The 27,859-nt window shown below is 48.4% G+C and overlaps 1 protein-coding gene across 3 annotated transcripts in view; it reads right to left on the bottom strand.

The window, feature by feature from the left end:
- LOC141172077 (cell adhesion molecule CEACAM5-like) overlaps positions 1 to 27,859 on the bottom strand; it is a 119,862-nt gene that overhangs the window by 32,111 nt on the left and 59,892 nt on the right. For 2 of the 3 annotated variants that reach the window (XM_073655914.1, XM_073655912.1), the window contains one exon: positions 11,657 to 11,901. The exons of the other annotated variant lie outside the window; for it this stretch is intronic. The gene's annotated coding sequence lies outside the window, so the exon portion shown is untranslated. Of the gene's footprint in view, positions 1 to 11,656; positions 11,902 to 27,859 lie in introns of those variants that run through there. 3 annotated transcript variants of the gene reach the window in all.

Here is a 27,859-nt window from a genome sequence, read left to right on the forward strand (position 1 = left end):
GGACAGAATACCCTCCCAGAGCTGTTGCTTAGATGTGAACTGCCTCCCGCCATCATAGACACTCCTTTTAATGATGCTCCAAAGGTTCTGAATGGGGTAGAGGTCAGGGGAGCATGGGGGTCACACCATAAGTTTGTCCCCTTTTATGCCCATATCAGCCAGAGATGCAGATGTTTTATGTGCAGCATGAGATGGTGCATTATCATGCAGAAAAATGATCTTGCTGTGAAATACACGGTTCTTCTTCTTGAACCATGGCAGGAAGTGCTGTTTGAGAAAATCCACATACATTATGGAGTTCATCTTTAGCGCCTTCAGGGATCCTAAAGGGGCCGACAATCTCTCTCCCCATGATTCCAGCCCAAAACATTACTCCACCTCCTCCTTGTTGGCGCTGTAGCCGTGTTTGCGTGGGGTGTCCATCAACCAGCCATCCTCCACTCCATTCATCTGGACCATCGAGCGCTGCACGGCACTCATCCGTGAACAAAACAGTTTTGAAATCAGTCTTCATGTAATCTTTGGCCCACTGGAGCCGTTTCTGCTTGTGTGAAGTGGATAGAGGAGGTCGACAGGATGGCGTATGCACAGCTGCAAACCTCTGAAGGACCCTGCATCTTGTTGTTCGGGGGACGTTGGAGGCACAAGCAGCTTCAAAAACTTGTCTGCTGCTATGACAAGGCTTTTTTGCCGCTGCTCTTTCAACCTGACGTAATTGCCTGTAGGAAAGAGTCCTCAATTTGCCCTTATCAGCACGCACACGTGTGTACTGTGAATCAGCTACATACTTCTTGATTGCCAAGACACTTCATCCTGATCATCGCACAATGTTGATTGTAGTCATGCCTTGACTTAAACACTCCACAATTTGTTGCTTCTCAGCAGCCGACACATCCTTTTTCTTTCCCATTTTGGCAGAAAATGTAGGCTGCTTAATAATGTGAGAGAGCCTTCTTAAGTAGTCTTGCCTTTCATTGGACACACCTGCCAAACTAATTAGCACAGGTGTCTGCAATTGCTTACAGTGATATAAAGAGCCCTGACACACATCACCATCAATGAGTTTAACTGACAAACAAACAAATTCTTCCCTTATCACTCCTAAACACTTTTTGCATAATAATTTGGAACGCGGTGTACATGTGCTTTTCCACAAAACACCAGTGGTTCACGTAGTGAATCTTACAGTTCTAACTTGCCAACCGTGGTCTGTATGGAATTGTTCAATAAAGGGCCCAAAATTAAGATAACATAGATGGGAGAGGTCTCTATGAATAGGAATTCCTAAGTATTTGATACCCTGTGAGGGCCAGGCAAAGGGAAAGTTGGACTGGATGGAATCCTATATGGATTTAGGGAGGGAGACATCGAGGGCCTCAGACTTCGCTGCATTGATTTTAAAATTTTACCATGTAACAAAGTGATCTATTTCAGCCATAACAGCATGGATGGATATATGTGATTGAGTGATATATACTAGGACATCATCAGCAAATAGAGAGCACTTGTACTCGGTGCCTCCCACCTCAATCCACCTAATATTGGGGTTATGGCGAATTGATGAGAGCAGGTGCTCCGTCACTAGGATGTATAAGAGAGGGGACAGAGGACATCCCTGCCTTGTCCCATTGGTGATTGTGAAAGGTGATGAAAATGTTCTGACGCACCCCCTGGGCCTTGGGACACCCGGAGCCGGACCCTTTTTGGTGGATGCTGGTGGTTGTAGTCTTCGTGGCGGCGATCCGGTTCTGTGGCTCAGGGCGGTCAAACCAGTGGCGGAACTATTTATGTGGTTTTGATGTTTAAATGTCCGACTACGCCACCCGTGGATTGCGGTCAGAGTGAACCGCCGCTACAGGGCAGACCGCTAAGGCTGGTGTTGTGGGTGCAGCAGAGCGTAGCATAACTCCCCACGGGAGGAGTATAGCCTCAGGGCAGTGTATGCGGAGGATGGGGGTGATGGTGCAGGGCAGCAGCAGTAACGACACGGAGTCAGTGATGCAGTTCAGGGCCTTTACTCACAGTTCTTATTATCCAGACCACGTCTGCAGGTAACGGCTGCCCACGTCGTACTGTGCTCACCAGGTGAGGGGCTCAGACAACTCCCAGATAACTTTGGAGCGCTTCACAGGACCCCCTTTGTGTGTCCTTTGTCTGGCCTTTCTTACCAACACTTCTGTCCGGCTGCCTCGGGCCTCCTCTTGGTAAACTTGGCGCCAGTTTCCCTGACCCTATGTGGTGCCTTCCTAGCGGGTGAAGCAAGGGGCTGCGCCACATAAAATGTCAGAGCCTCCGGTTTCTAGCTGAGGGTCGTTTCCTGCCTCCACTAGTTCGGGGACCGGTCTCCCCCTTTGGCCTGACCCCTCCACGCAGGTGGATTCGGGCGTGCGGTGGCGACTCGCCCGTCCGCACCCCTGGGATCCCTTCATTCCTCGTTCCTGGAGCCTTCTCCGCTCCTCTTCCTTCCTTCTCCCTCTTGCAGGCCTGGGCCTCTGTTACTAGGCCCGCCTCCGGAGCAGAGCTCATGCAGAGCCCCTGCTCCCTGCCACTTCTGCTCAGACTTCTCTGCACTGAACTAAGATGGTGCCCACCTTTTATACTCCCTTCTCAATGCACCCAGGAACTGCTTCCTCCCTGCTCCTGCACTGCAGGGTTCCCCTTCCTCAGTGTTCCCTCCCCCCACTCCAGCCAGGGACAGGGACTGTCGTGCCCATCTCAGGGGCATATTGGTCGCCCTGCCCCACGGCAATGTGGTGTAATGCATGCAGGTGTCGGGTCCTGATCCACACTCCATCCTTATCTGAGAGTGAGATATCACACCTCTGGGTGAGGTGCAATACGTCTGTAGCAACCGAGCCCTCGGTGCTACAGTTCCATTTATCTTCAGCCTAGGTGACGTATTGTGATACAGGGCCGTGATTTTGGCTATAAAAGGGTCCCCTAGACCCCTACCCCAAGCTTTTTAAGAGAATCATATATGGCGTGCCAGGAGACTCTATGGAATGCTTTCTCAGCATCCAACGAGAGTATCTACTTACAAATTTTTAACTGCATCTAGCCCAGGAAATACTTTGTGCCTAGTAGCAGTGTCTGCTAGTCAGCGGATTATCCCGGCTGTTAAGCAAGCTACACCACCTGTAGTTTGGACACTTAATTTTTTCAAAGGAAATGCTTCGGGACCACGGGATACTTAGTGAAGAGCATCAGGAGGCACCCCAAGGCATAGGGGCTGGGACTGGCACTAGGATGCCTTGCGGTGGACAGCCGAGCTCGATCCTTATAAAAGCTTTTTAACTGCAGCAGCTTTAGTGGACGCTACTGGAGCTGGAATTACGCGGCTGCTGGCATGAGACTTGCCCTCCAATAGATCCTTGTAAATGGATTTAAAGTGTATTCATTCCAATTAGAGGGACAATTTAAATTAAAAAGCTTAGAGCTGCCTCCACCACAGGGGGGCTCTCTCGACCCACCAGCGGACAGGCACCAGTATTGGGAGAGGGGGGCTGGCCGTCAGGGTTCACCGCGGCTCTGGCACAAACACGGCGACACGGAGGTGGCACGGGCAGGAGCGGACTGGCCGTCTCGGCTTCTCACTTTTTGGATTTTAGAAGGGCATGACATGCCTATATCTGTGTCTCCCCCTCCTTTTACTCCTCCACCTCTTTTCTTTTCGCATGACTATATGTACTTGTCACTTTTCCATGTGTTAGTTGTGTCTTCTGAGCAGTTTGTCAGCTTTTGGACACCTTTGAAGGTGTTTTCTATGTGTTTCTATGTGTTTTTGTTTGCCTGCCATTGGTTTTAACGGTGTTCGAAGGTGTTCGACGAACAGTTCGACGAACAGTTCGGCGAACACACGGGTGTTCGACGAACCGAACCGAACTCGAACACTACGGGGGTGGCTCAACACTAGTCTTTACTCCCACAATCTATCTATTTAAGAGCACAGACCTGCCTGATAAAAGTCGTAGGAAATGCTGTAACCTAGTCCTTAAAAGGACTGCAATCACAACTATTCCCTACTCCCAAGCTATCTGTATATTTGTGCGAAAATTGGCTTGAAATTAACAAGGTATAGCGCACACAGCAACAGCGGTGCCGTCTAACACGCAGCTGCAGCAGTGAGAAAATGGTGGCGACGGGGAAAATGGCTTGGTCTTATAGGGCAAGGACATGTGACATACACTGCCAATCACACATGCCCTTGCTTGTGTGAAAAAAAGCACTTCGCTCCGTGTGTGCGCTGCTGATAGGCTGACAGATTGCACCTCCCCACTGCAAATGCGGGAAAGAGAAAAAAAAATGGAGATCTTCATTGTTCCTGCAGAGATCCATCCCCTGCCCCTCCCCCCGCCCCGCTGTACACTCAAACTGCGTCTTAACATTAATTTTCATCATTACTGAGAAAAAATCCAGTTATGATTTTGGTGCACGAACAGTTATCGAACATAACCTCGAACAGCCAAATTTTTCTCAAATTGTTCGTGTTCGCCGACCGGCTCGAACACCGCCCAAAACAGCTCGAATTTGAGATTGGCGAACAGTTCGAGTAGAACAACGCTCATCTCTACTCCTTACCCGGTGGGAGTACTGGATAGTCCCATGACGGTGGAACGCAGGGAGTTCAACTTCTTCCAGTCCCTCCGGATCTTCTCCTTCGTCCGGCAGGTTGGGCATCCTGGACAGGGCGTCCGCGTTGGTATTGGAGTGTCCGGCCCGGTATTTGATTGTGAACTCGTAGTTGGACAGACGGGCCATCCACCTCTGCTCCAGGGCACCGAGTCTTGCCGTGTCCAGGTGTGTCAACGGGTTGTTATCCGTGTACACGGTGAACCGGGAAGAAGCGAGGTAATGCTTAAAGCGCTCGGTGACTGCCCATACTACGGCCAGGAACTCTAGCTTAAATGAGCTGTAATTCTCGGGGTTCCTTTCGGTGGGTCGCAGCTTTCGGCTGGCGTAGGCGATTACTCGTTCCTTCCCCTGCTGGATCTGGGACAGTACGGCTCCTAGCCCGATGTTACTGGCGTCGGTGTAGAGGATAAAGGGCTGGCTATAATCCGGGTACGCCAGGATTTCGTCCCCCGTGAGGGCCATCTTCAGCTGGCGGAAGGACTCTTCTTCCAGCTCCTCCCATTTGAAGGGCGGCTTCTGGTTCTTGGCCTTCCGGGACTGGCCTATCAGGAGGTCCTGCATAGGTGCTGCCTTTTTGGTGAAACCGGGAATAAACCTTCGGTAGTAGCCTACCAACCCGAGGAACTGCCGCACTTCTTTTACGCTGGAGGGGCTTGGCCATTCCTTAATTGCGGTGATCTTATCAGGGTCGGGAGCCACTCCGTCAGCGCTCACCACGTGTCCCAGGTACTGCACCTTTGGTTTCAGGAGGTGACACTTGGAGGGTTTCACCTTTAGACCGTAACTCGCCAGAGCTTCGAACACTTCCGCCAGGTGTTTCAGGTGGTCCTCATACATCTTGGAATATACGATGACATCGTCCAGGTACAACAGGACCGTCTCGAAGTTCCTGTGGCCCAGACAACACTCCATTAGTCGTTGGAAGGTTCCTGGTGCGTTGCAGAGTCCGAACGGCATGCAGGTGAACTCGCTAAGTCCCATCGGGGTGGTGAATGCGGTCTTCTCCCGGTCCGCCTCTGCTACAGGAACCTGCCAGTACCCGCTAGTGAGATCCAAGGTAGAGAAGAAGTTAGAAGATCTTAAAGCAGCCAATGACTCCTCTATCCTTGGTAAGGGGTACGCATCCTTGTGTGTGATACGGTTGATTTTCCGGTAATCTACACACATCCTCATGGTGTTGTCTTTTTTTCTGACTAAGACTAGTGGAGCTGCCCAGGGGCTACAGCTATCCCTGATCACCCCAGCCTCCTTCATGTCTCTAAGCATCCCCTTGGGGTGTTGGTAGTGTGCAGGGGGTACGGGTCGATACCTCTTTTTTATGGGAGGATGGTCTCCCGTGGGGATGTGGTGTTCTACCCCCTTGACTCGCCCGAAGTCTAACGGGTGTTTACTAAACACTCTCTCGTACTCTTGAACCACCCGATAGACTCCCTGTTTCTGATGTGAGGGAGTGGAGTCAGTACCCAAATGTAGTTGCTGACACCAGTCCTCCATTGTTTTCTTAGAGCCGTTGCCTTCCTCCGGGTGAGATGGAGGCAAGGGTTCCACAGATTGTATAGCATTTTGGTTAATGGTATATAATTTGGCTAGCGTGGCATACCGGGGCAGGTCCACTTCCCTCTTCCCGATATTGATTATGCGAACGGGCACCCTCCCATGGCGTACATTAACCACCCCCCGTGCTGTCAAGATGGTGGGCCTACTGTCTGAGTAAACTGGTTCTACCATTGCCTGGTAATCTCTACCTCTCAGACCAGTAGCTGCCCGGCACCAAATCATCATTTCACTTTTTGGGGGCATGGCAATAGGAAAAGGGTCACACATTCTTACGCTACCAATCTCACCGCCGGAGAGTTCCACCTGTTGCCGTCGCATCAGTGCCCGGATCTCTTTCTGGAGCACCCGCTGCTCGCCGGAGCTGGCGTTCTTGGCAACCTGCTGTAAAAGGAAAATCACCTCTGCAAGACAATTTTCAATTACATTAGTTCCTAGAGTTATTTTTGGGTGACTCTCATGTTTGTCAATATCTACAATGATCAGTCCCTGTGCTGCCAGTTCGACTCTACCGATTTTGATGGTCACCTCTTTAAATCCGATCTGTGGCACGGGCTGGCCATTGCTGGCGATGATACTCAAGTCGTCGTCAGGGTAGCGGGTAATATCCGAGTCATTCCAGTACTGCTTAAAGAGCACGTACGGGATGGTGGTGACCTGTGACCCGGTGTCCAGTAGGGCACTCATGGGAATGCCATCCAGTACCACAGGCAAGACTGGACGTCCTCCCACATATCTGTCGCGCCAGTTCGATGGGCCTGGTGATCTTTTTCCTGGGGGTTGGCCCTCTACCCCAGGTTGTGCCCGTTTAAAGAACAGTACCTTGCCATATGTCCGGGTTGATTGCAGCGGCGGCAGATGGGTCGTCCGTCTTCGCTGTATCGGTCACTGGGTCTTCCTCTGGCCGGTGGGGTCCTCCTTGGTCGACGCCACGGGATGTCCTCCGGTCCGGATGCCAGCTGGATCTTCCCTGGGGTGGAAACCTGTAAAGACTGCACAGTTCGGGTTAGCGCAGCAACGCTCTTAGCTAGCTCTTGGACCTGATGGTGTAGGTCTGGAGCCGGGTCATTGTCCAAAGCCTGCGCATCAGCTCCCACAGGCCCTGCCGACAAGGGCGCCGCCTCCTGGTGGTAAGTGATAGCTGGGCGCCTGTGGGTCACAACGCCACCCGGTGCCGGTTCTCGGAGCACCCGGATGGCTCTGTCCTTGAACTGTGCAAAGCCCAGATGGGGATCCTGTAAGGCCATCGCCCGCAACTGGGTTCGGTGGGCATTACAATATAGTCCCTCTATAAATTGTTCGGTCAACAGCCTGTCCTCGTTTCCCACTCCATCAGGGTCGGTCTGCTTAATGGCCCTCAGGGCCTCTTGTAGGTTTAGTGCATAGTCCCTTATACTCTCATGCGCTCGCTGCTTGCACCCGTAGAATCTAAGCTTAATCTCGGCTGAGGTGCGGGTATCAAAGGTATCCTTCAGCCGGGTTAGTATCCCTGCGACAGTCTTCCTCCCAGGTGGCCAGGATTTTACTTCCCTTTTGGCTGCCCCGGTTAGTTGGGCCACCAGGATGCTCACTTTTTGCTCTTCTGTGAGGGGGTACACCTGGAAGAGGCTATCCAGCTTTTCTCTAAAGTCATGCAGGGTATGTGACTCCCCTGAGTACTGGGGTAGCCAAGCTGCTCCCGGGATATAGGGCATGGTGAAGGGCATAACTGCAGCAGCGGTGGCGCTGGCGGGGGTTGAGGCAATGAAGCTCTCCTCCGCATCCGACATCTTCCTCCCCCCTAGTGGACCGTGGCCTACCTTGCGATGATCCTGTTCCGTAGGCCGCGGCTCCGCAGTAGATCGTCAGGGTTGAGGACCTTCCGTCGCGCTCCGGTGACGTCGGCGTCTGCTGGGCTCCTTCCAGGACCTTACGCAACGTCCGGACGTGAGGCGGGGCTTCAGTTCTCGCGCGCTTTCGGAGTCCACGCCCCTCTTCTTCCCGCGCGGCGTCCTCAAGATGGCGTCCAACGGCGGGAAAACTCCACGGATGGCGGGAAGAAGGCTGAAGATGGCGCCGGATGGCGGGAATCTTCACAGATGGCGGGAAGAAGGCTGAAAATGGCGCCGGATGGCGGGAATCTTCACCGATGGCGGGAAAACTTAACGGATGGTAAGTTTTAAAAGTCTCTTTTTCAGGCACGCAGTACCCGGTGGTTGCGGGCACGAAATCCTGCCGACTACGCCAAAGTTGACGCGCCCCTGGGCCTGCTGTGTCGCGCAGCGTCTCGCGCACGGGGGCTTACCCGGAACCGGATCAGATGAGGGTTGTAGTCTCCGAATGGCGGGGACCCGGTCCGTGCCCAGGGAGTCAACTCAGTGTGTGGCAGTCTTGATAGATGTTATTGGAGTGTCGACTACGCCACCCGTTGATTTGCAGCTATGGAGCTGTCGCTGCAGGGCAGACCGCTGAGGCCGGTGTAGAATTGTGCAGCGTGATAGTATAACCCCCAACGGGAGGGGTATGGCCTCAGGGCAGCCGACGTGGAAGATGAGGGTAGCAGGAACCACTCAGAGACGGTGCGGTGTAATTCAGGGTCTTTACTGGTAACAACGATAGACCCTCCCGGAGTACTTGCTAGCGAACGGGGCCTGGTCAGTCCTTGAGCAGATGGATCTCCCCTGGCCAGGCGGAGTTGTAGGCCTCCCAAACTGACTGTACTCTTCTGGCTACTTTGCTAGAAGCGGATATAAGTAGCCCACGTCCCTGAGTGTACCGTGTGGTGCTCACCCGTATGGCCGGTGACTCGGGGCCTTCTAATGGCTTCCGCTCCACGATGGCGGCGCTGGTCCCACGCGTGTGACCGTGCCTTCGGGTTTCTGGGCCAGAGGACCTGCAATCCCCTGCCGGTCGGTTTCTGCTGCTGGGTAAGGATTAGTCCCCACAGCCTCGGACGCCGGGTCCGGTAAGAAAGCTTCTCAGTCAGGGCGAGCTCTGCAGCTGCCAGCCCCTGACTTGTAGTAGTATTGCTCCCACTGAGCTTCTGCTGTTTCTTCCTGTGACTGTTTCTTGTCTCTACTCTCCTTGACTGACTAACCCTGCTTCAGCCCCGGGTTTATATAGGGGAAGGTCTTCCCCTCCCAAGACTGGGCAGGAGGTGTGGCATGCACAGGATCCCTGGCCAAGAGACCTCCCACCTGCTCTCAGACATAACATTGCTTGTTACTGTGGAAACCAGACCCCTGGGGTGCCACACTTACACCAGAGTTTCCACGTAAATCTCTGAAATACGTGATTCAGACGGAACCCATGACGGAAGATTCCCTGTAATGAGGCAGATATAGGCCACTGTGGATGCCATCTGGCCTGTCATTTTTTTTAGGCGTGCATAAAAGTGCAGTTGGCCACAGTTTTGTGCACTTCTGAAAAAAAGGACAGAGCGAAACAGAGGCCAGACTGAGTCCAGAGTAACTCTGCTGCCTCATTACAGTGAATGGATCCCGCAGGGGTTTCATCTGAATTACATCACTTGGAAATTTAGATGGAAACCCCGATGTAAGTGCTCAGCCTAGAGCGCCGGATAAATGTTACGTAAAATGTTCCCAATAAAAGCTTCAACTCAGTCCTCAAAAAAAGCTAGTCCCCACTCAGGTCCGTCATCTGTTAAAAATATAAGGGACTTCCAAGTTACTGGTAGCAGAAAGGCTCTGGAAAAGCAAAATGGCCCTTGCCCCCCAAAAGAAATTCAGAAAAATTTGTGCTCCCAAATCCAAATGCCTATTCTACAATAATTTGTTCTCCAATTGTCAAATAGCACTCCGTCCTCCCCCAGATCTCGCCGTATGGCTGAGCGGTACGATACAGCCACATATGGGGCATTGTCACTTTTGGAAGAAATTGTGTGACACATTTCGGCACCATTTTTACCTATTGCCCTGTGTGAAAATGTAAAATCTGAGGGTAAAACATTTTTTTGTGGTAAAAATACAATTATGTTTTCTTCACTGCCCAATGGTATAAATTAAAAAATTAAAAAATACTCACTACTTCCCTAGATTAATTCCTTGAGAGGTGTAGTTTACAAAATGGGGTCACTTGTGGGGGTTTCTGCTGTTTCGGCATGTCAGCGACTCTTCAAATGTGACATGGTGTCTGCACCTATCCCAGCCAACATAGAGCTCCTTTCTCTTCCGAACCCTGACGTACACCAAAGCAGTGGTTTTCCCCCACATATGGGGTATCGGCGTACTCAGGAGAAATTGCACAACAAATTTCATGGTGCAATTTCTCCTGTTATCCTTATGATAATGCAAAATTAGGGGATGAAAAACATTTTTTGTGGGAAAAATGTGAAAATTTTATTTTTACGGCTCAATATTATAAACTTCTGTGAAGCACCTGGGGGTGCAAGGTGCTCACCACACATCTAGATAAGTTCCCTAAGGGGTCTAGTTTCCAAAATGGTGTCACTTGTGGGGGGTTTCCACTGTTTAGGCACATCAGGGGCTCTCCAAACGCAACATGGCGTCTGCTAATTATTCAAACAAATTTTACATTCAAAAAGTCTAATGGCGCTCCTTCCCTTCCGAACTCTGCAGTGCGCCCAAACAGTGGTTTCCCCTCACATATGGGGTATCAGATCGTTAATGAGAAATTGCACTACAAATTGTGTATTCCATTTTTTCCAATTACCCTTGTAAAAATAAAAAAATTGGGTCTAAAGTAACATTTTTGTGAAAAAAAGTTAAATGTTCATTGTTTTTTTCCACATTCCAAAAATTCACGTGAAACACCTGAAGGGTTAATAAACTTCTTGAATATGGTTTTGAGCACCTTGAGGGGTGCAGTTTTTAGAATGGTGTCACTTTTGGGTATTTTCTGTCATAAAGGCCCCTCAAAGTCACTTCAAATAAGATGTGGTCCCTAAAAAAATGTTTTTGTAAATTTTGTTGGAAAAATGACAGATCGCTGGTCAACTTTTAACCCTTATAGCTTCCTAACAAAAAAAAATTTTGGTTCCAAAATTGTGCTGATGTAAAGTAGACATGTGGGAAATGTTATTTATTAACTACTTTGTGTGACATATCTCTCTGATTTAAGGGCATGAAAATTCAAAGTTTGAAAATTGCAAAATTTTCAAAATTTTCACCAAATTTCCGATTCTTTCACAAATAAACGCAAGTGATATCGAAGAAATTTTACCACTATCATGAAGTACAATATGTCACAAAAAAACAATCTCAGAATCAGGGGAATCCGCTGAAGTGTTCCAGAGTAATTACTTCATAAAATGACAGTGGTCAGAATTGAAAAAATTGGCCCGGTCACGAAGGCAAAAACAGGCTCTGGCGCGAAGTGGTTGAAAAAAAAATGAAGTTGTCTTCATGAGATAATTTTAATCCTTGTGTAAACACAGACAATCCTTCTATCTAATTTGATTCAAAATCTTCCTAATAAAAATAATATGGCTGAAACCAGATATAACAATTAATTTATAGAAAACTGTTTTGTTTTTATTTTTCACATGAATAAGTATACAACAATACTGGGTTTTGTCTTTTTTTTAGAATAAATTATGATATTTCACAAAAGATGACTAAAACATTTTGTAGCATGCATCCAGGTCCTTTTGTGGGTTCAGATCAAACCAAAAACCTTGAATATGGTGAAGCATCCTATGTAACTGTAGAGACTGCAACATATTCCCTGGTAATACATTATTTGTCCATGAAACACCTACGAGAAAGTAAGAAAGATAGATTAGAAATAGTGATGAGCGAGCACTAAATTGCTCGGGTACTCGTTGCTCGGGTCGAGCACATTGGAATACTCGGGTGCTCGGCCTGAGCAACGAGCCCAATGTAAGTCTATGGGAAACTCGAGCATTTTTCAGGCGGCTCCCCCCGGCGGTCTGCAGAGGGCTTAAGAATTGCCCAAATCAATGGGAACAGTGCTCAAATGACATGGGAACAGCATGGGGAAGACCCCTGGAAGCATTTCTGACTCCCAGGTCACTGCTGTCAACAACGTGGTCAGAGTATTACGCCACTTTTACGGACTCACAATAAAACATACAAAAACGAAACCAAAATGGATTTTCCTGAGAAATATGTTATGGAACATTCTTTCCAGGGTAATGACTTGTATATAAGGTAAAATAAATAACCAAAAACAAAAATACTCCTCCACACCTTGGGCTATGTTCACACATAGCGTTTTTGATGCGTTTTTGCACTTTTGCATTGCTTTCAACCAAGACAAATGCATTCACCAGGAAATGTCATTTTAACATTTTACAACCTTTTCTGGCCATGTGGTGTGTGACACATCATCAGACACATGCATACAGTGCTGAAAAGACATGGGAACATCATGGGGAAGACCTCTGGAAGCACCTCTGACTCCCAGGTCACTGCCTAAAAGTGTGCCCATCAGAAGTGATCCTTGGCGCATGCGAAGATGCCTCCCGCCATGCACCTGTCATTGCAGACTTGCAACAATCACCGTCCACGTCCTTGTCCCACTGCAGCATTCAGTTGTCCCTACCCCATTCCTTGGAATGCAAGCGCAAGTATGCAGGCAGCCACCCACCCACACGCTGCAATACTATACTGCCAAATTTTAGACAGCTGCTTGCACTTGAAATGTGGCCTTTTAGGCTCTTGGAGGCGGAAGCTTTTCATAACCTCATGCTGGCGGCGGCCGGGTGTCCATACTCGGTCCCCAGCCGCCACTATATTTCCCGGTATAGCCTCCGGCTTCCACAAGCACGGGTCCCACAACATTACTCGTGCCCTCCCCAGTGCACTTACTGAGAAGGACCGCCTAACCACAAATACGTGGACAGGTGAATGTGGCCAGGGACGGTACGGAGTCAGTCCACAGCTTTTTTTGCTGAGTTGTATTTCACCACAGCCATTTTCTTTAGCTTGGTGAGAGGACTTGGGAAACCATATCTACCCAGCTGTCATTTCTCCCAGGAACCGCCAGGGACGGTACGGAGCCAGTCCACAACTTTTTTTGCTGAGAGTTGTATTTAGCTCGGTGAAAGGACTGGCATAGAGGGAAACCGTATCTACCCTGCGTGTCATTTCTCCCAGGAAGTCCTGTAATTGAGTTTGCTGCAGAAGCAATGGCAGCCCGTCCAACATCAACTCGCACTTGTCGGTGGTGCTTTGACACACACACATCTTTCTTTGCGCATTTAATTTCTTGAATACAGAGTTGGACAATGGCCTGATCTGTAATGCGTTTTGAGAAATAACATGCATAAGAATGGCCGATACACATTAAAAAAGCGGCCATAGAGTGTCCGGGAACCTTCCCCCACACTTTTCTTAGCCAGGGCTGCTTTTCGGCAGGGTTGAACGGGCCCACCAGAGAACCGGAGACTCCTCCGGCAGGCCCTGGCTTCTCCTTCAGGAGAGTTCATAGTGCCAAGATGAGGCCATGATGATGACAGAGGACACCATCTGCTTAGTTTTCTGTTACTTGGAATGCAAGTGCAAGTATGCATCAAGCCACCCACCCACCCACAGGCCGCAACACTAAACTGCCAGATTTCTGGGCAGCTCTTTGTACTTGAAATATGGCCTTTTAAGCTCTTGGAGGCAGAAGCTTTTCACAACCTCATGCCGGCGGCGGCCGGGTGTCCATGCTCGGGCCCCAGCCGCCACTGTTTCTCCCGGTGTCGCCTCTGCGTTCCACAAGCACGGGTCCCACAACATTACCCATGACCTCCACAGTGCACTTACTGGGAAGGACCGCCTAATCACAAACACGTGGACAGGTGAATGTGGCCAGGGACGGTACAGAGCCAGTCCACAACTTTTTTTGCTGAGAGTTGTATTTAGCTCGGTTAAAGGACTGGCATAGAGGGAAATAGTATCTACCCTGTGTGTCATTTTTCCCAGGAAGTCCTCTAAAGCTGCTTGCTCTTGAAATGTGTCCTGAACATTACTGCTGGTACTTTGCTGTGGGAATTTGCTTGCCTCCTACCAGCCTGGAATATTTCCAGCAAACTATTGTACGACGCCATGGTATTAGCACTGCCCCCAGTACCAGTAGCGAAGCCATCCCCAATTTCCTTCTCAGGAATTTTATTTGGTAGATTGAGTGGCTGCCCAAATATATTTCCTCACAAAGGAGCTGAAGATAGAGTGGCAGTGGGTGCAAGTTTCTCCAGCCTGTTAGATATTAGAGGGTGAACAGCAGCACATTGGATTAGTGGTTAGCACTGAAGCCTTGCAGCGCTGGGATCCTGGATTCAAATCTCAGCAAGGACAACATCTGCAAGGACTTTGTATGTTCTCCCCGTGTTTGCGTGTGTTTCCTCCTCAGTAAAAATGGAGTGTCCGGGAACCTTCCCACACGCTTTTCTTAGCAAGGAATGCTTCTCGACAGGGTTGAACAGTCACACCAGAGAATGCTCTGGTGTGCCTTGGCTTCTACCTCAAGAGAGTTCATGATAGCGCTAACTTTGCAGCTGCAGCTGCTATGGGGCTCTTGAGCGGGTGAGAAAGGTTATCCCTTAGAATTAAATCCTCTGGTGGGCACAATGTTTTTCAATCTGAAACAGCTTCTCAGTGGGAGTTGTATTTCACCACAGCCATATTCTTTAGCTCGGTGAAAGGACTGGCATAGAGGGAAACCGAATCTACCCCGGCTGTCATTTCTCCATCACCAGGTTCTGCCCATTGTCACACACGACCATGCCTGGTTGTATGTTCAGCGGTGAGAGCCACAGATCAGGCTGCTGTGATACAGCTTTCAACAACTCTGCAGCGCAGGGCGGTTTGTCAATTAGGCATTATGCATGTTATCTTCAGCACAGCCTGTTGCCGCTTGGCCAAGGAAGTGCTGCAGTGCTGTCAGCTTGTGACTGATGTAGTCATTTTGGAGATGGAGAAGGAGGTGCATGAGCAAAGATCCTATTGTTTTGGGTTTTTTTACGCTATTTTTTAAGACAAATGCTTTCACCTGGAAATGTAATTTTAACATTTTACAACCTTATCTGGCCATGTGGTGTGTGACACATCATCAGACACATCCTGTTTTATTTATGATGGAGGGACTCTGAAAGTCATAAAGCCTATTTTTATAGGGACATCAGACGGCCCTTACTATTCTTAAAAGGCCAGCAGTCTGCTCTCGCTGTTGTTAGAGAGCCATCATCCGGCAATGCTTTGTTGTTCTTATTATTAACAAGTGGGTCTCCTATACTGTTATTGCCTATCCAGTGACTGCAAGGGCTGCCAAAAATTTGGACGCAACCCAATACCCCTTTGAAGAGACATAGAGGAGGGTCATAGTAAAAAAAATGTTCCCATTAGAAAGGAGCGGGTCTCCCATAGTGGTAATAACCATGCTGTGACTGCAAGAGCTGCCAAAATTTGGGAAAAAACCCACTAAGAATTTAAAGACACACAGAGCAGGGCCACAGTAACAAGTACGACATGTTCCCATTAGAAAGGAGAGGGTCTTCTATACAGTTATAGGGTTTGCAGTGAGTCCAACGGCTGACCAAATTTAGGAAAAACCCCACTAAGAAATTAAAGACACATAGAACAGGGCCACAGTAATGACAAATTCCCATTAGAAAGGAGAGGGTCTTCTATACAGTTATAGGGTTTGCAGTGAGTCCAACGGCTGACCAATTTTAGGAAAAACCCCACTAAGAATTTAAAGACACATAGAGCAGGACCACAGTATCAAGGTACGTCATGTTCCCATTAGAAAGGAGAGGGTCTGCTATACAGTTATAGGGTATGCAGTGAGTCCAACGGCTGTCCAATTTTGGGAAAAACCCCACTAAGAATTTAAAGACACATAGAGCAGGGCCACAATAACGACAAATTCCCATTAGAAAGGAGAGAGTCTCCCATAGTGTTGGCCTATGCAGTGAATGCAAGCGCTGCCAAAAATTTGGAGGCACTTCAATGCCCCTTGGAAGAGACGTGGAGGAGGGCCTCGTAAAAAAATGTCCCATTAAAATGGAGCGGGCCTCCTATACTTGTAATGCCCATCCACTAAGTGTATGGGCTGACAAACATTTACCCCTGGGGGGTATACATAAACATACTGTATTAAAAATTTTTTTTTACGGGCATCATAAACACCCTGCAAAAAAATTATGTGGGTGTTGCATCACGGACCACGGTCACCCTGGTGATATGGAGGTGAAGGATGAGGAGAAGGAGGAGGACAAGAGCAAATAGACAAAATCAGGAATCGTATACCCATGTGTGGGTGTGAAAAGGTGCATGGGAATACACCTCCTAAGAAAAGACACTGGATTTGAGTTTATGTTACGCTTAGTGTTGAGCCACCCCCGTAGTGTTCGGGTTCGGTTCGGTTCGTCGAACACCGGGATGTTCGAGGAACTGTTCGTCGAACTGTTCGTCGAACACCTTAGAACACCGTCGAACACCGTTAAAACCAATGGCAGGCAAACAAAAACACATAGAAACACATAGAAAACACCTGCAAAGGTGTCCAAAAGCTGACAAACTGCTCAGAAGACACTCTCTTTAAAAAAGCCGGCCGGCAAATTCAGCAGCGGCATACACCGGTACCCGACAATTTAGACAAGAAGGAATAGAGCATCACACATAGATTAGATAGATAGAAACATGTCAGTCACACATATAAGAAGCACAGTGACAGTGTTGGTTACTGCACTTGTCATTTAGTGTAAAGGATTTATCAAAAAAAATATTAGTGTTTTCATGCACCGTCTCTTTAAAAAAGCCGGCCGGCAATTCAGCATCTGTACCCGACAATTTAGAACAGAAAGAATAGAGCTTCACACATAGATTAGATAGATAGAAACATGTCAGTCACATATATAATAAGTACAGTGATAGTGTTGCTTACTGTACTTGTCATTTAGTGTAAAGGATTTATTTAAAAAAATAATAGTGTTTTCATGCACTGTCTCTTTAAAAAAGCCGGCCGGCAATTCAGCAGCGGTACCCGACAATTTAGAACAGAAAGATAGAGCATCACACATAGATTAGATAGATAGAAACATGTCAGTCACATATATATGAAGTACAGTGATAGTGTTGGTTACTGTACTTGTCATTTAGTGTTAAAATAAAGGATTTATTATTAAAAAAATTGGCGTAGGGTTCCCCTTAATTTTAGGCTCTAGCGGAGGTTAAGCAGACGGCTGGGGCAGATGTTTGAAGCCTGGGAAGGGGGTAATACCCACGGAGCTTCCCAGGCTACTAATATCAGCCCCCAGCTGAATACATAGCCTTTACTAGCTATTAAAATGGGGGACCCCCCCAAAAAAAATGACGTGGGGTCCCCCCTAATTTAATAGCTAGCAAGGGCTAGGCAGACAGCTGGGGGCTGATATTAATAGCCCAGGAAGGGAGCCATGAATATTGGCCCCCTCCCAGGCTAGAAACACCAGCCGTCAGCCGCCCCAGAAATGGCGCATTCATAGGATGCGCCAATTCTGGCACTTAGCCTCGCTCTTCCATGCTGCCCTGGTGCGGTGGCAGGGGGTAATAGGGTTGGGGTTGATGTCAGCTTATAATGCCAGCTGACATCAAGCCCAGGTTAGTAATGGAGAGGCGTCTATAAGACACCCCCATTACTAACCCCATAGTCAAAGTTAAAAAAAACACAAACACCCAGAATAAAGTCCTTTAATTGAAATAAAGACACAATCCTTTATTGTTCTAAATTAAACCATACTTACCATCACGCCCATTCCAGCTGAAGCCAACGATCTCCTGCAATAAAAGAAAAATAATAAAGCAACCTCATCCTTACCTTTCCATGGTTCCCACAACAGCTTCAGCTCTGCTACATCGAGATGACAGGCTGGACCGCAGCAGAACGCTGCCATCCAGCCTGTCATCCCGCAGACACTGAGAAGCGCAGGCTTGCTTGCGCTGCTCAGCGTCTCTCTGTGACGACATCCAGATGAGCCGAGTTCATGTCCAATGAACTCGGCTCACCTCATGCACGTCACTGACAGCGTGGGAAAATTCTCACGCTGAAGCGCTGATTGCAGGAGAATTTTCCCACGCTGTCAGTGACGTGCAGGAGGTGAGCTGAGTTCATTGGACATGAGCTCACCTCATGCACATCACTGACAGCGTGGGAGAATTCTCCTGCACTCAGCACTTCAGCGTGAGAATTTTCCCACGCTGTCAGTGACGTGCATGAGGTGAGCCGAGTTCATTGGACATGACCTCGGCTCATCTGGATGCCGTCACAGCGAGACAGTGAGGAGCGCAAGCATGCCTGCGCTTCTCAGTGTCTGCGGGATGACAGGCTGGATGGCAGCTTTCTGCTGCGGTCCAGCCAGTCATCTCGATGTAGCAGAGCTGAAGCTGTCGTGGGAACCATGGAAAGGTAAGGATGAGGTTGGTTTATTATTTTTCTTTTATTGCAGGAGATCGTTGGCTTCAGCTGGAATGGGTGTGATGGTAAGTATGGTTTAATTTAGAACAATAAAGAATTGTGTCTTTATTTCAATTAAAGGACTTTATTCTGGGTGTTGTGTTTTTTTTAAATACTTTACTAGAAATTCATGGCGGTCATGTCTAATACTGGCGTGACCCCATGAATTTTGGGCTTGGGGCCAGCTGATAATACCAAGCTGGCCCTAACCCCTTTATTACCCAGTGAGCCACCGCACCAGGGCCCTGGATGAGTTGGGTACAGCGCCAGAAGATGGCGCTTCTATGAACGCGCCATTTTCCGGGGTGGCTGCGGACTGCAATTTGTAGCGGGGGGGGGCCCAGAAAGCTTGGGCCTCCCTGCGCTGCAGATTCCAGCCCCCAGCTGCCTAGTTGTACCTGGCTGGACACAAAAATAGGGCGAAGCCCCACTTCAATTTTTTTTAATTATTTCATGAAATTCATGAAATAATTAAGAAAAAAAGGGCTTCCCTATATTGTTGTGTCCGGCCAGGTACAAATAGGCAGCTGGTGGATGGGGGCAGCCCGTTCCTGCCTGCTGTACCTGGCTGGACACAAATATAGTGCGAAGCCCCACTTCAATTTTTTTAAATTATTTCAGGAAATTCATGAAATAATTAAGAAAAAAAGGGCTTCCCTATATTGTTGTGTCCGGCCAGGTACAAATAGGCAGCTGGTGGATGGGGGCAGCCCGTTCCTGCCTGCTGTACCTGGCTGGACACAAATATAGTGCGAAGCCCCACTTCAATTTTTTTTAAATTATTTCAGGAAATTCATGAAATAATTTAAAAAAAATTGACGTGGGGCTTCGCACTATATTTGTGTCCAGCCAGGTACAGCAGGCAGGAACGGGCTGCCCCCAACCACCAGCTGCCTATTTGTACCTGGCCGGACACAACAATATAGGGAAGCCCTTTTTTTCTTAATTATTTCATGAAATAATTTAAAGAAAATTGACGTGGGGCTTCGCCCTGTTTTTGTGTCCAGCCAGGTACAACTAGGCAGCTGGGGGCTGGAATCCGCAGCGCAGGGAGGCCCAAGCTTTCTGGGCCACCCCCGCTGCAAATTGCAGTCCGCAGCCACCCCGGAAAATGGCGCGTTCATAGAAGCGCCATCTTCTGGCGCTGTACCCAACTCATCCAGGGCCCTGATGCGGTGGCTCACTGGGTAATAAAGGGGTTAGGGCCAGCTTGGCATTATCAGCTGGCCCTAAGCCCGAAATTCATGGGGTCACGCCAATATTAGACATGACCACCATGAATTTCTAGTAAAGTATTTAAAAAAAACACAACACCCAGAAAAAAGTCCTTTAATTGAAATAAACACACAATTCTTTATTGTTCTAAATTAAACCATACTTACCATCACGCCCATTCCAGCTGAAGCCAACGATCTCCTGAAATAAAAGAAAAATAATAAAGCAACATCATCCTTACCTTTCCATGGTTCCCATGACAGCTTCAGCTCTGCTACATCGAGATGACAGGCTGGACCGCAGCAGAACGCTGCCATCCAGCCTGTCATCCCGCAGACACTGAGAAGCGCAGGCTTGCTTGCGCTCCACAGTGTCTCTCTGTGAGGGCATCCAGATGAGCCGAGTTAATGTCCAATGAACTCGGCTCACCTCATGCACGTCACTGACAGCGTGGAAAAATTCTCCTGCACTCAGCGCTTCAGCGTGGGAGAATTCTCACACTGAAGCGCTGAGTGCAGGAGAATTCTCCCACGCTGTCAGTGACGTGCAGGAGGTGAGCTGAGTTCATTGGACATGAGCTCACCTTATGCACGTCACTGACAGCGTGGGAGAATTCTCCTGCACTCACCGCTTCAGCGTGAGAATTTTCCCACGCTGTCAGTGACGTGCATGAGGTGAGCCGAGTTCATTGGACATGAACTCGGCTCACCTGGATGTCGTCACAGAGAGACGCTGAGCAGCGCAAGCAAGCCTGCGCTTCTCAGTGTCTGCGGGATGAGAGGCTGGATGGCAGCGTTCTGCTGCGGTCCAGCCTGTCATCTCGATGTAGCAGAGCTGAAGCTGTCGTGGGAACCATGGAAAGGTAAGGATGAGGTTGCTTTATTATTTTTCTTTTATTGCAGGAGATCGTTGGCTTCAGCTGGAATGGGCGTGACGGTAAGTATGGTTTAATTTAGAACAATAAAGGATTGTGTCTTTATTTCAATTAAAGGACTTTATTCTGGGTGTTTGTGTTTTTTTTAACTTTGACTATGGGGTTAGTAATGGGGGTGTCTTATAGACGCCTCTCCATTACTAACCTGGGCTTGATGTCAGCTGGCATTATAAGCTGACATCAACCCCAACCCTATTACCCCCTGCCACCGCACCAGGGCAGCGTGGAAGAGCGAGGCTAAGTGCCAGAATTGGCGCATCCTATGAATGCGCCATTTCTGGGGCGGCTGACGGCTGGTGTTTCTAGCCTGGGAGGGGGCCAATATTCATGGCTCCCTTCCTGGGCTATTAATATCAGCCCCCAGCTGTCTGCCTAGCCTTTGCTAGCTATTAAATTAGGGGGGACCCCACGTCATTTTTTTTGGGGGGTCCCCCATTTTAATAGCTAGTAAAGGCTATGTATTCAGCTGGGGGCTGATATTAGTAGCCTGGGAAGCTCCGTGGGTATTACCCCCTTCCCAGGCTTCAAACATCTGCCCCAGCCGTCTGCTTAACCTCCGCTAGAGCCTAAAATTAAGGGGAACCCCACGCCAATTTTTTTAATAATAAATCCTTTATTTTAATACTAAATGACAAGTACAGTAACCAACACTATCACTGTACTTCATATATATGTGACTGACATGTTTCTATCTATCTAATCTATGTGTGAAGCTCTATTCTGTTTGTTATAAATTGTCGGGTACCGCTGCTGAATTGCCGGCCGGCTTTTTTAAAGAGACGGTGCATGAAAACACTATTATTTTTTTTGATAAATCCTTTACGCTAAATGACAAGTACAGTAAGCAACACTGTCACTGTACTTCGTATATATGTGGCTGACATGTTTCTATCTATCTAATCTATGTGTGAAGCTCTATTCTGTCTGTTATAAATTGTCGGGTACAGATGCTGAATTGCCGGCCGGCTTTTTTAAAGAGACGGTGCATGAAAACACTATTATTTTTTTTGATAAATCCTTTACACTAAATGACAAGTACAGTAAGCAACACTGTCACTGTGCTTCTTATATATGTGACTGACATGTTTATATCTATCTAATCTATGTGTGAAGCTCTATTCTTTCGGTTCTAAATTGTCGGGTACAGGTGTATGCCGCTGCTGAATTGCCGGCTTTTCATGTTTCACTGTTGGCACTGTTCCCATCGATTTGGGCAATCACTGTAATGCCACAACCACCATGGCTGTGGCATTACAGTGAGTGGCAGACAATCCCTGCATGATTGGTGCTCTAAATAGCGCCAGACATGCAGGACACGCTTTTGGTGCACGAACAGTTATCGAACATAACCTCGAACAGCCGAATTTTTTGCAAATCGTTCGGGTTCGTCGAACAACTCGAACACCGCCCAAAACAGCTCGAATTTGAGATTGGCGAACAGTTCTAGTCGAACACCGCTCATCTCTAGTTACGCTGCTATCATTCGGTGGTGTTGAGAAGTCTGGCCCAATCCAGCCCTTGTTCATTTTTATAAGAGTCAGTCTGTGAGCATTTTCAGTTGACAGGCAGATGCACTTATCAGTTATAATTCCACCAGCGGCACTAAAACCCCGCTGTGATAAAACGCTGGTGGCAGGGCAGGCCAGGACCTCCAAGGCATAGAGAGCCAGTTCATTCCAAGTATACAGCTTGGATACCCAATAATTATAAGGCACAGAGGAATCACGGAGAATGTTGGTACAGTCGGCAAGGTACTCCCTCAGCATCTTCCCAAACTTTGCACTCCTTGTGAGAGTACCCCGCGCCTCAGGGCTTATGTGATGAGAGGTTCTGAGAAAACTCTCCCAGAACTTTGACAGTGTTCCCCTGCCTCTGCTGGATTGAAGTTGTGTCTCTCTCGCCTGTACTCCTTGGTTGTCCAAGGAAGTGTGCCCTCTGCTGCCAGCGTTTTCAGATGGGATTATTTTTAATAGTTCCGCAACAAAGGCCTTCTGGTACAGCCCCATTTTTGTAGACCTATCCGCCTCAGGAATGAGAGATATAAAGTTCTCCTTGTAGCGTGGGTCTAGAAGTGTCACCAACCAGTAATGACTGTCACCCAAAATTTTGAGAACGCAAGGGTCATGGGAACGACATAAACTCAGCCATGCGTGCCAGACTACTAACAGGCAAGACTTCCGTGTCCTCACCAAGAGGATGACTGACCATGCTCTCCTTCTCCTCTTCTCTGTCCTCTGGCCATCCACGCTGAACAGACAGTATGACAGCTGTGCAGGTAGTACCGTCTATAGCACAGGAAACTAGCTCCTGTCCTTCCTCTGCCTCCTCCTCTTCCTCATTATCACCCAATCCACGTTGGGATGACATGAGGCTTGGCTGTGTGTAATCACCCTGTATGGTTCCTTGCTCCATCTCATTGTGCTCCGCCTGCAATGCATCCTCTTCTCAGAAGACAGAGAAGCGGGATGGTGATGCTAATTATGGCGTCATCGCCGTTCACCATCTTGGTGGAGTCCTCAAAGTTTTGGAGGATGGTGCATATGTCTGACATCCATGTCCACTCCTGAGGTCTTATGTGTGGAGTCTGAACTGAATAGCGACGGCCTTGTTGATGCTGGTACTCAACAACTGCCCTCTTCTGCTCACAAATCCTTCCCAACATCTGCAGTGTACTGTTCCAACACGGGGGATATCACACAACAGTCTGTGAGCTGGAAGCTGCAAACACTGCTGAAACACTGCAAGGACGGCGGAAGCTGTAGCTGACTTTCTAAAATGGGCACACAGGCGGCGTACTTTAACAAGCAGATCTGGCAGCTCCGGGTAGGATTTGAAAAACCGCTGAACCACGAGGTTAAGCACATGGGCCAGGCATGGTATGTGTGTGAGCTCGCCTCACCTCAGAGCCGCCGCCAAGTTCTGGCCATTGTCACACATGACCATGCCTGGCTGTAGGTTCAGCGGTGTGAGCCATAGATCTACCTGCTCTTTCAGAGCTGTCCACAACTCTTCAGCATTGTGCGGTTTTTCACCTAAGCATATTAGCTTCAGCACAGCCTGTTGCCGCTTGGCCGAGGCAGTGCTGCAGTGCTGCCAGCTTGTGACTGATGTGGTCATTCCGGAGATGGAGGCTGAAGAGGAGGAGGAGGCTGAGGAGGATGAGGTGCAGGAGCTGTAGACCATGGGGGCAACCCTGATTGACCTAGGGCCCGCAATCCTTGGCGTCGGGAGGACGTGTTCCGTCCCAAGTTCCGACTGGGTCCCGGTTTCCACTATGTTAACCCAGTGTGTCATCAGGGAGTTGTACCGTCCCTGCCCACAAGCACTCGTCCAAGTGTCCCTTGTTAGGTGGACTTTACCGGTAACTGCGTTGTTGAGAGCATGGCTAATGTTTTGGGACACGTGCTTGTGTAATGCGGGGATGGCACACCGGGAGAAATAGTGGCGGCTGGGGACCGAGTACCAAGGGACGGCTGCCGCCATCAGGTTGCGGAATGCTTCCGTCTCCACAAGCCTAAAAGGCAACATTTCGAGCACAAGCAGTCGTGAAATGTGAGAATTTAATAGTGTGGCCTGTGGGGCGTTAACTGCATATTTGCGCTTGCGTTCCAAGGACTGGGGTATGGACAGCTGAACGCTGCGCTGGGACAAGGACGTGCTTCCTGATGCTGTTACTTGAGAGTGTGCAACGACAGGTGCAGGGCAGGAGGCGCCTTCGCATGCACCATGGACAGGCGATTGGCTTGCATGCACAACAGTGGAAGAAGCAATGGTGCCACCCGCAGACACTGTTCCTAGATCCTAGGTTTGGCCCACAAAGTCGGGTGCTTCGCTGCCATGTGCCTGATCATGCTGGTGGTGGTCAGGCTGGTCGTTTTGCCACCCCTGCTGATGCTGGTCTGGCAGGTGGTGCAAATGGCCTTTTTGGGGTTATCGGCAAAGTCTTTAAAAAACAACCCGACTCGGGAAGACCTAACAGTTGTACTGGCAACTTCCTTCGTATTGGTGCTATGGGGAATGGTTGCCTGACTTCTGTCTGCGGCCACCATACTGCTTCTTCCTGCCTGTTGGGGTGCTCTGCCTCCCTCCCCCTGTGTGCTGCTGTCCTCGCTCTGCATGTCCTTCTGCCAGGTAGGGTCAGTTACTATATCATCCACCACCTCGTCTTCCACTTCTGCACCCTGGTCCTCCTCCTGACTTTCTAGCAATTGTGTCTCATCATCGTCCACCTCTTGTGACACTTTCCCACCGTCGCCTTCGTGTGACCGTGGCTGCTCAAATATTGGGCATCGCTACACGCGATCTCCTCTTGCCCCGCTTCAAGTGGACCAGGCGAGAGGCTATAAATGGAAAAGTGAACAGCTCTTCAGAGTGTCCAAGTGTGGGATCAGTTGTCTCTGGGTACTTGGCATGGTGGGAGGAAGGAGGATCAGGGTGAGGAATATGCGGTCCAGACTCACGGGTACTGAGACTTGACCGTGTGGAAGACAGGGTGGTGGTGGTTAAGTGACTGGAAGCATTATCCGCTATCCAACCAACAACCTTTTGACATTGCTCTGGGTTCAATAGTGGTGTGCTGCGGTCCCCTAGAAATTGGGACAGGAAGGTCAGGCGAGAAGATGTGAGTGTTTGTTGTGGCACAATTTCGGCTTGCTCACAGCCTTGTCCTCGGCCTCTGCATGCACCATCACCATCACGTCCAGTTCCCCGTCCTTTGCCACGTGCCTTGCCCATTTTAAATGGAGGACAGTATCTTCCACGCTCACTACAAATGACTGAGTTTGGAGCGAACTTATATGTGATCCGTGTGATGGAGAAAACAGAGTTTTAAATTCCTGGCCTGTAGGTACGTAGTATGAACAGCAAACTGCGGTGAATTGCTTCAATTACACAATAAAGAAAATTTTTAATAGAGGCCAGAAATGGCAGTATTTTCTGACAACGTATATGTGATCCGTTTGACGGAGAAAATACGGTTTTAAGTAGCTGGATTTCTAGCGCTATAATATGGAAAGGACCTGGCTGTATTCTGCAGTGCCAACGAGCAAATGGCACTGAAAAAATGGTTTTCTCTGGATTGCTTTTTAAGCAAATTATGAGGATTAAGATCCAAAGAAAAGTATTCCTGGCCCCTGAGACCTGGGCCTTTGTATAGAAATATCTAACAGCAGCAGAAGGCAGAATTGGAATGAAGCCTCTTGTGCTATATGCACTGCAGTCTGCTATATACACTGCCTGCCTGCCTATATACACTGCCTGCCTGATATCTCTACAGATGGATTAGTCCTCAGAAGGACTGTTTGTTAAGATGGATATGTGTAATGTACGGTTTTTCTCCCTACACTACCTAATACACAAGCAAATCTCTCCCTGACGCAGCAACTCTCCCTACACTGTCTAATCCGGAGTAACTGTGACGAGCATGGCGGAGCCAGGTCTGATATAGACCTGATGCCCACAACCAAAATGGCTACGGCAGTACAATGCATGGCAGGCAATCCCTGCATGTTCATTGGCTCTCTAAAGAGTGCCAAACATGCAGGGAGGGGACCCGAGGTCCCGCCCGAGCAACCCGGAAATACTCGGCGAGAGCCGAGCATCTCGAGCAGTGAGATGCTCGGGCGAGCACCGAGCAGTAGCGACCATGCTCGCTCATCACTAATTATAAACTATTCCAAGCAAAATCATTTATATATTGTTTTTATTTACCCAAAGCCAAATAATATTAGATACAGTTAAATTAAGTAAAAACTAGAGATGAGCGTTGTTCTACTCGAACTGTTTGCCAATCTCAAATTCGAGCTGTTTTGGGCGGTGTTCGAGCCGTTCGGCGAACACGAACAATTTGAGAAAAATTCGGCTGTTCGAGGTTATGTTCGATAACTGTTCGTGCACCAAAATCATAACTGGATTTTTTCTCAGTAATGATGAAAATTAATGTTAATACGCAGTTTGAGTGTACAGCGGGGTGGGGGGAGGGGCAGGGGATGGATCTCTGCAGGAACAATGAAGATCTCCATTTTTTTTTTCTCTTTCCCGCATTTACAGTGGGGAGGTGCAATCTGTCAGCCTATCAGCAGCGCACACACGGAGCGAAGTGCTTTTTTTCACACAAGCAAGGGCATGTGTCATTGGCAGTGTATGTCACATGTCCTTGCCCTATAAGACCAAGCCATTTTCCCCGTCGCCACCATTTTCTCACTGCTGCAGCTGCGTGTTAAACGGCACCGCTGTTGCTGTGTGCGCTATACCTTGTTAATTTCAAGCCAATTTTCGCACAAATCTACAGATAGCTTGGGAGTAGGGAAGAGTTGTGATTGCAGTCCTTTTAAGGACTAGGTTACAGCATTTCCTACGACTTTTATCAGGCAGGTCTGTGCTCTTAAATAGATAGATTGTGGGAGTAAAGACTAATTGTAATTGGAGTCCTTTTCAGGACTAGGTTACATCAGTTCCTATCAGTTTTTGCCAGGCAGGTCTGTGCCAGTGCTGTGCAAGTTTTTTTCACAGCATTTGGCTGAATCTAGCAAAGCTAATCCTTTTTGGCCTATTGCAGAGTGTGTTAGTCAGTGGAGTAGCCTATCTGTGTTGCAAGATATACCACCTGTGTATAGAATACCAATTTTTTTACTGCACCTAGTGAAGTAAAATCTTTTGGGCATAGCATCATTCTATTAGTCCATCTATACTGACCTCCATCAGGTTGCAAATTGAATATAATTTTTTTCTGCATCTAGCTCTGAAAAAATATTGGGCTTCTAGCTGTGTGTGGGACTTGTTGTATTAGTCCATCTATACTGACCTCCATCAGGTTGCAAACTGAATATATTTTTTTCTGCATCTACCTCTGAAAAAATATTGGGCTTCTAGCTGTGTGTGGGACTTGTTCTATTAATCCATCTATACAGACCTCCATCAGGTTGCAAACTGAATATATTTTTTTCTGCATCTACCTCTGAAAAAATATTGGGCTTCTAGCTGTGTGTGGGACTTGTTGTATTAGTCCATCTATACTGACCTCCATCAGGTTGCAAACTGAATATATTTTTTTCTGCATCTACCTCTGAAAAAATATTGGGCTTCCAGCTGTGTGTGGGACTTGTTCTATTAATCCATCTATAC

The sequence above is a fragment of the Phyllobates terribilis genome, unplaced genomic scaffold (assembly GCF_046119375.1).
Source record: "Phyllobates terribilis strain yellow unplaced genomic scaffold, ASM4611937v1 Scaffold_12__6_contigs__length_324123572, whole genome shotgun sequence".
Taxonomy (NCBI): domain Eukaryota; kingdom Metazoa; phylum Chordata; class Amphibia; order Anura; family Dendrobatidae; genus Phyllobates; species Phyllobates terribilis.